At 45.6% G+C, this 13,987-nt stretch overlaps 1 long non-coding RNA gene across 1 annotated transcript; it reads left to right on the forward strand.

Moving 5' to 3' along the window:
- The first annotated feature begins 6,121 nt into the window (after nt 1-6,121).
- LOC309518674 lies at nt 6,122-11,454 on the forward strand. Its single transcript, XR_014213583.1, has 2 exons — nt 6,122-7,612; nt 10,262-11,454. It is a non-coding gene; the product is annotated as an uncharacterized lncRNA (long non-coding RNA).
- Nucleotides 11,455-13,987: the final 2,533 nt, after the last annotated feature.

A 13,987-nucleotide genomic window follows, 5' to 3' on the forward strand; every position in this document is an offset into this window, starting at 1 on the left:
GACCACTGGTCCTGCTAGCTAGGGCTCATGGGAGTTGTAGGCCAAAAACATCTGGAGGGCCAAGGTTGAGGAAGCCTGCTCTAGACTTCTATCCTGCCCTTCTCTGGCCCTGTTTCACACCCTCAAGTGTATTTTCCTGGCTGAAATGTGGCCTTGAGCTCTTGCTGGTCTGGATGGAAGATGGAAAGAGGGACGTGCTGGTGTGTAGAAACTCGTCGACTGTGCAAAGGTAAAATTAGCATATGTTGCCCCACCCACTTTTGTTTCTGGCCCCGCCTACCACTTGCATGTGGCCCCAGGAAGGGAAAGAGGTCCTTGGGCAGAATAGGTTCCCCGTGCATGGTTTGAAGTGACAGAGCATAGCATGCAGAGGTGGTCAACGGTTGCACCCACTTCAGAGCCAAAGAAGGCCTTGGCAGTGCCTTCTGAGGGGGTCAGCTCAAGACTCAAAACAGAAATAGTAACAATAGTGACAACAACTAATTTCATTAATAACCAACCACAACAAATTGCATATATATCTTGTTCTTCCTCCAGTGCTGCTAAGGTGGTATATGGTTTTATATTCACTACAGTCCTGCAAGGTAGGTTGGACTGAGACAGTGTGACCAGCCCAAGGTCACACCATGAGTTTCACAGCTGGGAGGGGATCTGAAGCTGGGTCTTCCCTGGCACTAACTGATTCTGTGGGCCTCTGTTGGAAAGATACCCACAACTAGGAATGGATGGATCAGTCAATTTTGGTTCTCTCAGTTTCTCATCTTTCCAATCTTAAATTCTGCAGCAATTTGCATTTCCCTTTTTCTTTTAACTAACTCCTCATGAGAATCCATCAGCATTAGAGTGCATGTTTCTTCAAATAAACACATTTGCATGCAGCTTTGACTTGTGTACACATTTTGGCACAAACTTTCCCCTAATACACATTTTTGTATTACTATTTTCATGAATATGTTCATTTTTATGCACCCTTTCTCCTAATACATGCACTGGACTGTATGCCGTATAGCACTGAGTGGCGCTGTGAGCCAACAATGACTTCCACTATCCACAATGGAACTTTGTCCCCTTCTCGTCCCCCTGCAGGTCTCCTAAATTTGTTCTGGGGGTTCCCCCAACCACCCAGAGCAAATCTGGGGACACTATGGGCCACATGGAACTTGCTCCCACAGGAGACAGTGATGGCCACCAACCCGGATGGCTTTTCAAAGGATAGAAAAATCATGGAGGAGAGAGCTATCAATGGCTACCAGCCACACTGGCTACGCTCTGCCCCCACATTTGGGGGCAGTAATGCTTCAGTTGCTGGAAACCACAGGAGGGGAGAGTGCGCTTGTGCTGGTTTCCCACAGGTTTCAGCTACTGTGAGACCAGGATGCTGCCAATGGCCCTGATCCGGCAAGCTCTTCTTATGTCCTTATGAAGCCTTTGCAGCAGTCAAGAGGCGTCGCCCTAAAATGCGCTACTTGGGTAATTCTTGCTCTGCATCTTCACTCATTTGGAGCCGGCCGCCTGAGCAGCCGCGGAGCTGGAGAAGTGTGGGAACAGGGAGGTGCTGGGGCTGTCAGTGGTGGGCGGCAGCGGGCTGCACGGCTGAAAAAGCTTTGTTGGAGGAGGGGCAGGCGAGAGAAGGAGGCCCGAGAGGCTCCCACCCTAGATGCTGTCAGGCCTTATTTCTGTCATACGCCTCAAGCCCACAAGGCCTCATTGTGCGGGCTTGTTAAACATGATTTTCCCAGCCAAACATAAGAGACCTGGCTTCGATGCTTACATGCTCCCAAATTCCCATCCGTCCTTTCTCCTTGTTATTCCCTCCGCCCTTCATCTCTAATAATGAATTCCCCCTGCCTTTATTTGCGGCTCCCCCCTCCCTTTGCATTAGCCTGCAACTTCTCTGAGCATGACTAGAGAGAGTTGGGAAAAGGCCAGGAGGTAGACAGTGGCACTGTTCCCTGCCCACTGGGCTCCTTTCGACACAGCCAGACAGTCCATATATCCCCAAACACAAAACGCTAGCAGCTCGTGGGCCGTTCCCCAAAGGGGTCTTCCTGCTTCCTTCCTGATGAGTCATTTCCTCAGCCCACCAATCCTTTCTCTACTGGGGCATTGGAAGATTTTTCATTTTTACTTTTCACACACCATGGTCCCCCGAAAGCACCAGCCAGTCCCTCACTCTCATGGATAGAGTTGGGGTGGGTGAACCTGTTAATTTCAGTTCCTCTCAGTTCCTCCTTTCCCTCCCAGTCTTCAGGTCTCCTCATTTTCACATCAATATTGGATTTTTTTTAAGGCCTCACAAAAACTCACCAGCATTTTAATGATGATTTATCCTAATATACAGTACACATAGGGCTCATCCACACTTACATTTATTCTGTGTTTTCTAGGCACAGATCCAGGTCCATGTCTGAGCAGGGGGTTTTTCCCCCCTGGAGCCATGGGCATAGCCAGAGGGTGCAGCTGCCCCCCTCAAGTAAAACAATAGAAATACTTAACTAACTGATCAATCATGTTGGTTCTGCCCCCACTAACAAAAGTCCTGCCCCCCCAAATGCTGGCTACGCCCATGCCTAGAGCTTTCCTGAGGAAAAACCATGTTTTTACCACTGAATCAGAGCAAATATGAATCCGTGGAAAACCAAATTGACGTTTGCTCTGATTCAGTGGTAAAATGCAGACATGGAAAGCCCCGGACCTGTGCCCAGAAACACAGAGCGAAGGTAAGTGTGGATGAGCTCAAATATATGGCTTCCCATTAGCTATTTGTCATACCTTGGATCCCAAACGCCTTGGCTCCCAAACAAATCGGCTCCCGAATGATTGAAACCCGGAAGTGAGTGTTCTGGTTTTCGAACAATTTTCGGAAGCCAAACATCCGGCGTGGCTTCCAATTGGCTACAGGACGCTCCTGCAGTCAATTGGAAGGTGTGCTCTGGTTTCCGAACATGTTGGATGTCGAATGCACTTCCAGCAGATTCCGTTTTACTTCCAAGGTACGACTGTACCATGGAAAAGTGTTTGCAGTTTAAGCAAGAAAAGTCTCATATCACATTAGAAACACACAGACAAATTGCCCTGGGTGCATAGGGGAGAGAATGGCAGAAAGCAAAGAGGAAGGAAAAAGGCGGAAAGAGAAAACAGCTCATGAAACAACATAGATTTTGGCTCTCCTCCCCAATGCATTCCTCTCATTTAAATTATTGCATTTAATACTGTGCACATCCGGTGGGGTTTCTGCCCAGGAGAAAAATATCTTGTTTTGATTTAACGAGGGCTTTTTTGGCCAAATCAGATAGCCTTTTCTGCCAAAGCGAAACATTTATTCTTCTCTTTCCCCATGTCAATTTTTTTCCTTTGTTGTTTTTGCTGCCCTCTGCCCTGTGTCAGATTCAAGCTCCCCCTCCCACTTCCCCACATCTCTCTCATTCCACAGCAGTGTTTGGGCTGCAGCCAATTTCAGTGCTATAGAAAGACTTATTTGAAAAAGGAAAGAAAAAGAAAGCAAAGGATGGCCAAACCAAACCAGAGGAAATGAGAACAAATGAAAGAGAGCTCAAGGTAGGCTGTAGACTCCAAATCAAAAGCAAGGCAGCTCAAACCAAACACACAGAAACATCAACTGCTCTTCATATGAACGATCACACCACAACACGGTCATTTCCTGGAGTTCTGCCCAGTGATGATGCAGAGAATTATGTACAGTCCCATCAATGGTAATCCAGGGAACTATTCCATTTTAGCGTGGTCATGCGGTTTACTTTACAAAGGACAGCCCTCTGCTTGAAACAATGGGGAACCTCCAGCCCATGGACCTCATTCGACCCCCTCCCCTGCCTGTTTTGGATAATTCATGCCTAACTGCCCTACACCTATCATTACATATGACATTTGCAGGCCTTGCTCATCAGCTGATCATCAGGGCTTGCAAAGTCCTGTGCTTTTGCCTATGTGAAATTGGTCCACAGTTGTGTGTGTGGATAAAGATCCAGTGAGGCCAGGTGTAGCTCTGTTCAGGACACTGGTTTGTATCTAATGTTAGTCCTATTCTGAGTAGACCTATTGAAATGAATGAACATGATGTTATTTTTGTGTTATGTTTGGATATCTCTTTTGAAATTGTTGATTTGTTTTTTCTTTTGGTTATTTAAGTGAAACTCAATAAAAAGAAATGGGGAAAAAAAGAAATGAATGAACATGAGTGGATCTCTGAATTCCAGTAGGTATACTCTGAATAAATGATAGTAGGCTACAACCCATTGTCACTCGCCTGCCAATTTCCCCCTGCCTCACATTAATGTTAACAGGAGTATGTTTCTAGTAATATGAGTATTTCCACACTAACAGATGGTACAAGCAACATGGCTGTAGTGCAGCTTAGGTGCATTTCTATCAAGGACTTCTGCTCGGCTCCTGCTGTAACTCAAACGTACTGGCTTAATTATTTGCTATACAGAACCTCATGAACCTTGGTACCTTGGCACAGAATTCAGTAAACCTGTATCAAAAGGAAAACATGCCCCTCCAGGGACACGTCCAAATTAATATTTCCTCAGCAGGATGAAAAACAGTGTGTCAGCTCCTGTCACAATGGGAGAGAAAAGAGAGTGAGCAAGAGAAGCAACATGAGCGATGAATGATCTGTAAGCACAAACAAAGCTTGTTTTCTTGACATGGCACAACCAGCCTTTGACTTTTCAGTGGCTGAATCAAAAAGTCATAGGTCTCTCTCTTCCTTGTCACTTCCATTCTGTCTTAAATGTGACTGTGATGGTGTGAAGCACTTCCAAGCTGCTGTTGGACATGTGTGTTGTGGACTTCCCACAGGAATGGTTCTAGAACAGTATTTTTCAACCTTTGGTCCACATATGTTGTTGAACTACAATTGTCATCATCCTTGACCATTGGCTAAGTTGACTGGGCATGATGAGAGTCACTGTCCACAAGAGCATAAGAAAAACATTGCCGGATCAGGCCAGGGGCCCATCTAGTCCAGCATCCTGTTCTCACAATGGACAAAAATATGCCAGTGGGGCGCAAGGAAGCAGGACCTGAGTGCAACAGCCATCTCCCCACTTGTGGTCCTTGACAAACAGTATTCAGAGGGATACTGCTTCCAACAACAGAGGCAGAACATAGCCATCAAGGTTAGTTCAACAATTTCTGGGGTACCAAGATTGAAGAGCACTGCTTTAGGACATATGCACATAATGTACAACCCTGTTACGACTTTGGAGTCACTCCTCTGACTACATGAGATGCTGGAGCAGTGGGGTTCATGCCCAAGAGCATGGCATATTATGCATTCTCTTTAAGATTAGTTACTCAAAGAGGACCAAGAGTGGAATGACCAAGAGTCTTGTGGAAGGAGGGATCCAGCTCAGGGAGGAGAGCTTGTAACAGGCATCATTTTGTCCTTTTCAACTTTCAGAATGAAGCTTTAGGATGGCACCTTAGTGTTCATGTGTGTATGCACATCCCTATGCATGCACAGTAGACCCAAGATGCACCTGTGTCTCACCGAGTGATATAACTTGCAGGTGCCAAGGAAGGGGCTGAAACCTGAAAGATGGGAACTTCTGAACTAGGCTGTGGAACACTCCCCCCCCCCATGAGGACGTTTTCCCTGGGGAAAAGTGAAGTGATGGTAGGTGGGGGGAAAGCGGATAAGGCCAAAGCACATTATCACAAAAGGGCCACAGCTCAGGAGAACGGCACATCCTTTGCATGAAGATGGTTCCAGGTTCAGTCCATGGCATCTCCAGCTAGGACTGAGGGAGACATCTGTCTGAAAGCCTGGAGAGCTGCTACCTTAGTGTTGACATAAAGGTAAAGGGACCCCTGACCATTAGGTCCAGTTGTGACCGACTCTGGGGTTGTGGCGCTCATCTCGCTTTACTGGCCAAGGGAGCCGGCATACAGCTTCCGGGTCATGTGGCCAGCATGACTAAGCCGCTTCTGGTGAACCAGAGCAGCGCACGGAAACGCCGTTTACCTTCCCACCAGAGCGGTACCTATTTATCTACTTGCACTTTGACATGCTTTCGAACTGCTCGGTTGGCCGGAGCAGGGACCGAGCAACGGAGCTCACCCCGTCGCGGGGATTTGAACCGCCGACCTTCTGATCGGCAAGTCCTAGGCTCTGTGGTTTATCCCACAGTGCCACCCGCATCCCAGTGCTGACATAGATGGACCATAATAAGGCAGCTTCCTTATGTGCCTATGTACATACATACCACATTCACACACACACCCATTCACTTTCTCATATGCACACCATTCTCTCTCTCTCTCTCTCTCTCTCTCTCTCTCTCTCTCTCTCTCTCACACACACACACACACACACACACACAAAGACTCAGTTTGCTCTTCTTCCAGCTTAACCTATACCTGTGCCTAGTAGCCAACATTTTAAAAATTGCTCCCTGGAGACAGAGAAACCAAATCAACATGTGTATGAAGCAAGGACAAAAGTTACAAACTCAGGACTGTCCCTGCTTTAAACAGGAGCTCTATTACCTATGGATGTATAATAATGGGAAACGTGCTATCATCCTGCCATGCAGTGTGGTGTTCTTGGCTATGCCAAACCATTTCTAGCAGCTCCCACCTGGCAGCCCTCACATAAGAACATGCCACAGGAGAGGTAGCCATTGTGAGGGGCTGCAGGGATCCTTTCTCGAATCCCAGAAAGCTGTGAAGAAATCCTGTGGGGTGTTTCCCCAACACAGTCACTCATGACCATGCATGTAATGAAAATGCCTAGCTAGCTCAATATGCCAGGCTCTTTTCTGCACTCAAGAGCTCTCGGGCAAATCAGGAGAAGGGAAGACGAAGAAGAAGAAAAACTCTCTTCTGGTGCGTGATTTTTCCCAAAGCTCTTGGGGGGAGGAAAAGAAAAAAGAAAAACCACAACGGTGAAGAATGTGCAGCTTTTCAGTGAATTCCCTACCGGGGCCCAAGGCCTCCTTCTCACACATGATTAGTGTGTTTACCCTTGTAACACGGCAAAGGCGCACAATGGGACCTCTGAGGAGACATTTCCCGCCATTTCCCCCTCTTCATTGTAGCCTTTCACTTTCCTCTTGCAACCCCCCACCACCATTTTTTTCTTCCTTCTTCCCCCGCTGCTTCCCCCTTTTTTTCCAGGGAGATAAAAGCCTGAATTTGTGAATCACTCCATTACAAAGGAGGGAATGACAAAAGCGAAGAGAACTGGAGTCTTTAATGCCGCTCCACCAGTGAAAAGGGCTCGAGGCCTATGGGATGAAGAATAAGCCTTTGGCGGTGCTGATGATTCCTTCTCTTCCCCCTCTATTGTAGATGTACAAGGTCTGCAGAAGAGGCGGATGGAGGGGGGACGGACAGCAGTGCCATGAGGGGCTTATCTGAAATAAAACAGCAGCTGGGGGAATTCCTGAGGGCCGCCGCGCTGAGCTGGCAGGCAGAGCGAATGGCAAAAGATCGCTCTCAGGCGTCCCTAAGGGCCCCGGCCCTTGAACTCCGCGAACTTTGGTTGTGAAGTAATCCTTCCCAGCCAAGCGCTCAACAAGAAAATTAAGACTAGGCCTCCCGTACAATAAAGGACAGGACGGCAGGTGTTTCGAGGGCATAGGTTAATATACCCTCTGACATGGGCTGGAGGAAGAGTGGGGGTACAGTGGGGTGTGTTTGTTTTTAAGGTGGTTGAGTAAACAAAGTAAGCCTTTACGCAATGCCTTTTAAATCAGGTCCCCGTTCCCCAAAATGCTTGAGTTCATTGGTCCCCTTGAGGAGATTATAAAGTTGTTGATCCCGACGAAGAGTCTTAGGAACATCAATGAATTAAAATCAAGAAATACTGGCATGTAATCAATATTGAGCACTGTGACTAGGAATCATAAAATGTTAAAAAGGAATACTGTTGCATTGTGGATTCATCTTATTAAACACAAAGGTTCCCTGGTGGCAAGAGATGTGCACATGACCCTTGTTTCTGAGGCTCAGAGTTCCCAATTCAATTTTTCACATTATAACTCATTAACATCTTTTCCCTCCCTAGGACTTTTTTTACCCCAAGGTCTTTTATCCACCCCCTGCATAGTCCTAATGACCCCAGGGGTCAATACTGACAACTTGGGGAAAACCCTGATTTAATTCAACCAAATATATAATCTAATTGTACAAAAGGTTCTTACTGTGGCAGTGAGCAATTTCAGGAATACCATATATTCTATTCGTAAAATTGTTCACTAACAAAATATAAATCTTTGTTTTGTTATGTTATGTTATGTGATATGTTATGATATGATATAATAAATTACAGAATAGAACAGGTTTATTTTTTAAAAAAAGACTGCAAATATAACAGAAGAAGGAATGAATAAAGATTTAAACATTGCCTGCTGACATTAACAACAGGAGTATTCCATCAATTCTAATTTAAACAAATGAACTAATATACGCAGTGCATATATCCAAATAGGTATGTAAATCAGATTGGCAATTATAAGCTATGTGTTCACTGGATAATAGAGGGTGGGTATCTTTCCTGTCATCTTGGACAATATAATGACAACAAAAGGTTTCTACTGCAGTAGTAAGCAAGCCTCAAATTGCAGTCCTGTGCGCACTTCATTGGAGCACAAGTCCTGGTGCCTCAGTTGGACTTCATAGATTTGCAGAGCTGGAAGGGACCACAAGGATCATCTAGTCCAACCGATCTTTTTGCCCAACATGGGGCTCAAACCCATGACCCTGAGACTGAGAGTCTCATGCTCTACCAACTGAGCTATTTTATGTTAAAGCCTTTATAAACTGCTATGCCTAGGATTTGTGCAGCACTGCTGCATCAGTGGAGTTTCATGTGAGTAGGCCCCACCAAAGATTATTTTAAATATTAGCTGTTAAAATGCACCACCCTCTGAAATCTGGAGAACAGATTTCATGTCAGCGATGAGCACATCGGTGGCATCAGCAAAGCTATCAGATGGATAACTCCCACTACCCCAACCAGCAACCATGCTGGCTGCGGCTGGTGGGTGTTGTGTAAAACACCTGGAGGGCACAGGTTGGGAGAGGCTCTTGTAAAGGATAGGGTACAAATCCCAAAATAAAAATAAAAGAGTCAACACTATAGCAAAAGCTCCAGAAGGAAATCAGCATGAGTGCACTGGTGCATTGAAACTGGAGGAGTCAGACTTGGGAGTAAATGTGCAGAATTGGGCTGCAATACAGCTATTTTGCTGGAGCCAGCTTCTCTTGGCGCAGTCTGCCATCCCTCCATGTCCGCATTTCCTCCTGCCACCCCCCAACTCTGTGCATCTGTTTGGGCCCCACAGCTTTTCCAGTGGCTGGCTGAGCCTCTGACAGCTGGGGAAGGCAGAACTTAGCAGTGCATAGCGACAAATTCTTTACATTCACTGCTGCTTTACAGCCTCTGAGAAAAAGTCCTGAGCTTTGGGGTGGGGGGTGGGGAGGGAAGTTAGAGAGAATCAGCTTTTATTGAAGGCTTTCTATTAAAAAAAAACCCCACTCTCATTAGCACAGACCATCTCTAGGGCATGCCTGCTACTCCCAGGCGCACCTGCTTAGTTAAATAATAAGTGCTTCAGGCTTGGAGCCTAAACTACATTCTTCGTTTGCCACATATCCACCCCCAGTGGGCTGCTTATACCTTTAAACAGCAGCACAACAGGCAGAAATAAAACAGGTGAAGTTTTCTGTCATCACTAAGTCCCCACTGATACATTTCTCCTGCTGTTTACAGATAGGTAGCCACTGTGAGAGGATGCAGGCACAGTGGCGTAGCGTGGGGGGTGCAGGGGGGGCCGGCCGCACCGTGCGCAACATCTGGGGGTTAGGGTTAGGGGACGCAAATCCACGGGTTAGGGGGCGCAAATTACTTGCCTTGCCCCGGGTGCTGAGAACCCACGCTACGCCACTGTGCCTGCATCCTCTCCAAGACGCACATGCCCCTTTCTCACATCCAATGGGTATTCAGAGCATAGAAAGCAGGGGAAATTATTTAATACACCCATCCTTGTTTTTTCTGCTAGTAGTCTAACTTGGATATTTTCTTCTGAGTGTTCTGTTTCTGGGGAACACCTCACTGGTACGGTTGTATCTCTGCTTACAGATACAAGAGATTTAACTTTCTAAGCGCTGCCTACAGCAAATATAAGAATAGAAGCAAGTTTCCCATGTCCCCCCCACCCAAGGAAATAAAGAACCTCTTCCTGCCCCTGCTGCAAGCTTTCAAAGTTATTTGTTTCTTCCATTTCAGTGACTTGCACAGTGTCTCTTGTGAATTTTGGGTTGTTCTTCCTGCCTATTTCCTTACTGAGGATTTGAATCAAGCTCGCATTGCCACCTTCCATTCTGGCAGGGCTCCTGCGTCTTTCATAAGCTTGCATGACAGGCCAACAGGTGGGATGGGGAAGAAACTTTGTTCAACCTGCATTGAAAGGCAAACCTACTAAAACTGTGCTTCCCACAACAACGCAGCAACTGAAATGCAACCATCGTTTGAAATTTGCATTTCTCTGAATTTTGCAATGCTGTACTCCCGCCAAGTAATGTGTACAAAAATGAATATACTTGGGTATGCATAAAAGTGCATGTATTTGTGAAAATAGCATATAAAAATGTGTTATGTTAGAGGAAATTGCTTACAAAAATATTTAGATTAGTCAGTTAAAAAATGTGTTTATTAAGAGAAATTTGCACCAAAATGCTGATGAATTTTCATGAGGATTTTTTTTAATTGCAAACTGATGTGAAAGTGTGGAGAAATGAATCTAAGATGGGGAAAATGAGAAACAGAGAGAGACCAAAACTGACGCATTTGCCATCCCTAACCAGGATAGAGTTTTCTTTTTCCTGATCAGTTGCCAGCCCTCTAGGATCATTCACACATTAGGATGACGCCATAGAGGATGGAGCTGGATCATGGCTGCTGCCTTAGGCTTGCCCGCTAAACCCATTCAGCATATAGCTTCTGAAGGAACCTCCATGTGTGCAATACAGGTTGCTTAGGCTTAATCTGCGCATTTGGAAAACCTGGAAAAAGCAGGGCCTCCCATCATGTGTATATCATGCAGTTTGTGCACTCTTTCAGAAGTTGTAGTGAACACACATGTACGGTGGGAGCAAGGAGAGTCGGATGCAACCCCTCTGCCTGTAAAACGTCTTCCTGTCTTTCCATGCCTTCATCTTGCAGTTTTCCTCTCTTTCCCTTCGCCTCTTTATTTTTCCTCTGTATATTCCTCCAGCCTTTTCTCTCTCTCTCTCTGATTTTCTGCTTGCTATTAGGCTAATTGGCTGCACCTGCCAGCGAGAACCATAAAATTGGAGAAGCCGCCATGGCTGACTGATTTGGATATGCCCAACTTCCAGATTGTTTACATTAGTGTAACCCTTTGTCACGGGTTCTCAATGGTTCTCAGCCTTTTTTAAAAAAATAAATCTATAAATCTATCTGAAAGTGTATGTATGCATGTATTTCTCTTTATCTGATGAAATGTTACAACTTTCTGGATTTTTAGTTTAGAGAAAAGGTGAGTAAGAGGGCTCATGATAGATAGGTCTACAAAATTATTGGTGGTGTGGAAAAAAGTAGACTGGGCAGAGGAAAGTTATTCCCCTCTCTCTGAAGGCACAAGAACTGTGGCATCCCATGAAGCTGAATGCTGAAAAAGAAAGTACTGTTTTGCAAGGCATATAGTAATCTGTGGAACTCACTCCCACAAGGTAGTGGCTTTAAAAGAAGGTTAAACAAATTCATGGAGGGTAGAGGTATCAGTAGCCACTAGCCACAATAGCTGTGTTTCCCCTCCACTGTCAGAGGCAGCAATGCTTCTGAGTACACATTGTTTGGAATCAGAGGAGGGGAGAGCGCTGTTGCTCCCAGGTTCTGCTTGGGTTCTTGCAGGTGTTTGGATGGTCATTGTGACAATGGACCTTCTGCCTGATCCAGCAAGCTCTTCTCTTGGATGGATGGATGGATGGATGGATGGATGGATGGATGGATGGATACTAAGAAATCTGCTGCATCAGATCAAAGGCCAATTGTTCAGCATTTTGTTCTTAATGGTGGCTAACCAGATAGATGCCCATCATGTCAACTCTTACTCACCTTTCCTCTAAACTGACAAGCCAACAAATTAAGCAGAAAGGCACTATGTTAAGAGTTATGTGGATTGCACTGTCAGGCTGCATTCTTATGCACCATAGATGGATAACCTTGAGCCTGGAGACCACACATGAGCCCCAGTCTCATTTTATGCAGACTTCAGCACCACCAGAAGCTGCCTCATTTGTCCAGCCCTCCACGGTTCCTTGTTTCCTGTTCTTTTCTTCCTCTCCTGGCTTTTTAAACATGCCTCCCCACACCTTGCTTCAAGGTAGTCTCAGGGCAACTGTGAGGTGTCGTGTGTTGTATGATGAAAATAAATTTATGTGGGGTTTTCTTTGGATTTTCAAACCTTTTTAACAGTTGCATGTCTTTGGGGGGTGCAAGGTTTTACCCTCCAACAGTCCGAGAAGAAATGGGTAGTGGGATTGTGGTGTATGTAGCACATTAAAGTTAGAAAAGAACCACTTTCTCTTCCTTTTTAGAACAGTAGTAGTGTTTGTAAACTGTACTTAAAAACTCAACTCTTTTTAATTCTCATTTGAGAGCAACCCCTGTGGGGCTCTGAGCAGACCTGCTTAGGAATGGGAATTCTGAGCTAGCCATAATGAAAAATGAAGCAGGGTACTCTATATTCCAGATTCAAGAACATTTATATCTGTGGCTCCTCCCACCACCCACTCTGGCCCCACCCACTGCCAGCATGCGTCCCCGGTACATTACCCTGCAGGGAATGTGGCCCTGGATTGCAGCAGTGATCCCCCTCCTCTGTTATGCACATTTATTGAAAACAGTGGGACTTACTTCCAATTAAGCAAACACAGGATTGCCCTGTAGATATTGTTGATCAAGGCCAAATTAGGAGCCAGCAGAAAAACTGGAATTGCAACCACAGTTCCCTATGGTTCAGCTAGCACAACCCCTGCCTCCTCTCTGCTTTATCAGGGCACCCTTCCCCAGTGTGTTAACATTTCATCAAATGAGTAGAATGATAGTATTTATAAATAGCCAGCCTCATATACAAGTCAAATACACAAATTGACTGGGATGAAAAAATCCATATGTTTCTTTATCAGGGTTGTTGTTGGTTTTTTTTAAAAAAAACCACACACCATTATGTTCCATACTACATCTCCTCCCCCTTGAGATCAGTGTTGCAGATGCTTGCAATCCCAGTTGTGCAATTGTCTAGATTTCAGAGTGAGTTTTAATGTGTGAGTGTGTGTACAAGAGAGAGAGAGAGAGTCTGATTCCAAGAAGTAACCAAATATTTGGTTCCCATGCGTAAGCAATGGAAAAGAAAAGAAACACACATTCTGTTTTGGCAGCCTCTCTTTCTTGGCTCGTAGTTGTCTTTTACCGACACAAAAATGCGGGTGAGCATAGAAAAGAAAAGCAATGAGCTGGGGGGTGCAGGAGAATTAAGGGACTTTCAAGCAAAAAGAAAGAGAAAGCTTTCCCCCTCTACTTTCTAACTACACTACTTTCCCAGCTGAAAATTTTGTACCACACAGGGTCCACACATAACTACGTGCGCTATGCATGCATGTGGTTTAAACCTAAAGAGTAAATCTGTTTCTTGGGCATTTGTTTGTGGAGAGGTTAAACAGTGTTGTGTCAAAGCAAGTGGGTATAGGAGCATACAGAGGCCCTGGAATGGCATCATTTGGCAGCTGATCCAGGGATGGACTAGATGACCCTAGGGTTCCCTTCCAGCTCTACAATTCTCTTATTCTAAGTGTTATCCCACACTCTCCAGTGCATTTTCCCATTGCTTTTCCTTTTGCCAAAACTCAGATCTTGCGGCGGCGGCGGGGGGGGGGCAGAAAGCACAAGACCTCCCCACTTTCATTGTGCAACCTGGATTTGCCATTATGT

Source organism: Podarcis vaucheri (genome assembly GCF_965113315.1).
Source record: "Podarcis vaucheri genome assembly, chromosome: 14".
Lineage (NCBI taxonomy): Eukaryota > Metazoa > Chordata > Lepidosauria > Squamata > Lacertidae > Podarcis > Podarcis vaucheri.